General features: G+C 63.0%; 1 protein-coding gene across 1 annotated transcript in view; it reads left to right on the top strand.

Moving 5' to 3' along the window:
* NPHP4 (nephronophthisis 4) overlaps nucleotides 1–2045 on the top strand; it is a 98379-nt gene that overhangs the window by 82489 nt on the left and 13845 nt on the right. The window lies entirely within an intron of this gene.

The following is a 2045-nucleotide window of genomic DNA, read 5'->3' as shown; positions in this document are numbered from 1 at the left end:
CAGGCCCGGGGGCTGGCTGTGCCCGTGCCCAGCATCCCATCGGGTGCAGTGGTGGGACGTGCCTGCACCCTCTTCCCTCTGGGGCTTCCTTCCTGTCGCAGGCGGCTGTGTGCCCGCTCCCTCCCTGAGCGGCCCCGTACCAGCTCCTGGGTGGAGAAAGGTATTCAGAAACCAAACCTGGGTGCTGGGCGTGGGCACGGGTGCCCGTCAGATGCAGCCGCCGCCTGTGGGGCTGGAGGGGGGATCGCACCAGCGCCCAGGGCGGTGTGGTATCGCGGGCGTCACGGGTATCGCGGGCTTGTCAGCAGCCCTTCCCCTGGATTTGTGATCCCATTTCTGCCGTGAGAAACTGGCTTTATCCTCCTCCATGTATCTACCTGTCTGCTCAGTTTGAGGACGGCCAGCCTGTGACGTGCTGCCCTGTGGGCCGGTGCTATCCCCGTGGGCCGGTGCTGCTGGCCACGGTGGCTGGTGGGGTCGGCCAGCCTGTGACGTGCTGCCCTGTGGGCCGGTGCTGCTGGCCACGGTGGCTGGTGGGGGGTGTGTGCGTGTATGCGTGTGTGTGCACTGAACATGTGGTGCAGCCCCCGACGGGACCCCGCAGGCCGAGGCTCCGGCGCTGCTCTGTCCTGTGCTCACGCTCTCTGGAGGGACTCCTCCGGGCAGTCCTGTCACCAGCTCAATGTGTGTGATCTGTTTGTTTCTCTTGTTTCTAACACATAAAGGTCCTTTAAACATTAACTTAGTTTTCAAGTTGAAAGCATTTACATGAGTCCAAAATCAAGCTATAAAATGAGATACACGTAGGAAGAACTGGCTACCTTTCCCACCCCTTTCCCTGTGTGCACGTACACGTGTGCACATGTGTGTACATGCATGTGAACATGTGTGCATGTGTTGTGCGTGCAGAGCATGAACGTGGCCCTGAGACCTTGGCAGTGGGTGCACAGAGCCCTCCTGTTCCCTCTGTCAAAGCCTCTGTGGGGACGGGTGCTCATCGCGTGTCCGCCATTCCCCGTCCGTGGACTCTGAGCCCCTCTAGCCCTTGGCCGTGGCACAAGGTGCTGCACACGGCGGGTCCGCTGCCCCCTCTCCGCAGGGCTGGCCCGTCCTGCACCGACGGCCCTTTCCAGAGCGTCCACTGACCTGCACGCACGGCCGGCGCTCTCAGCTGCTTAGTGTCTCAGACACTGCGGAGAGTGTGAGGGTTCAGTCTGAGCACTCGGTCACAGGTGCAAGTTCCGCTCAAGCAGCACAGGAGAGAAAGCCATTTCCAGTCGATGCCTCAGTGAGGCGTCAGGGCACCCACCACGGGTGTGAGCGTGGGCCTGGGGCTTCTCTCCGAGCCGGGGACCGACCCGCAGGCGACGCCTTCAGATGCAGCTTCAAAAGGCAAAGCCAGACGCAGAGCTGCCGGAAGAGCAGAGGGGCCCACAGGCAGCGGGGGCACAGACTTGGGGTGTGGGGCGGGGCTGGGCACAGGCGGGAGGGGGGCACAGACTTGGGGTGTGGGGCGGGGCCGGGGCACAGAGCTCTGCCGTGTGGAGGGTGTGCCGTTCCGAGCGGGACGTGGGCTTGTGGGCGGCTGTCCTGTTCTAGTTGGTCACTGAAACCTTCCCTACATGCCTATCCTATTACATGTGTGCAAGGAAGAGGTGGGGTCGGTAGCAGGTGAAGGTGCATCCCAGGTGTGTGCCCTCCTCAGTAGGAAGAGCGGTGGCGGCCATCGTGGTGCACACGTGGGGACACGTCTGCAGGCAGACACTGTGCCGGGCGCCGCCCCGCTGTGTGGGCAGCCTGTGTAGACTGAAACCTTCCCTACATGCCTATCCTATTACATGTGTGCAAGGAAGAGGTGGGGTCGGTAGCAGGTGAAGGTGCATCCCAGGTGTGTGCCCTCCTCAGTAGGAAGAGCGGTGGCGGCCATCGTGGTGCACACGTGGGGACACGTCTGCAGGCAGACACTGTGCCGGGCGCCGCCCCGCTGTGTGGGCAGCCTGTGTAGATGGCCCTGTCTCTGATCGTGTCCCCCCGTGCGGTGAGGC

The sequence above is a fragment of the Myotis brandtii genome, unplaced genomic scaffold (assembly GCF_000412655.1).
Source record: "Myotis brandtii unplaced genomic scaffold, ASM41265v1 scaffold434, whole genome shotgun sequence".
Classification (NCBI taxonomy): Eukaryota; Metazoa; Chordata; class Mammalia; order Chiroptera; family Vespertilionidae; genus Myotis; species Myotis brandtii.
The sequence above is the reverse complement of the archived record's forward strand: the minus strand, read 5'-3'. Positions and strand labels throughout refer to the sequence as shown.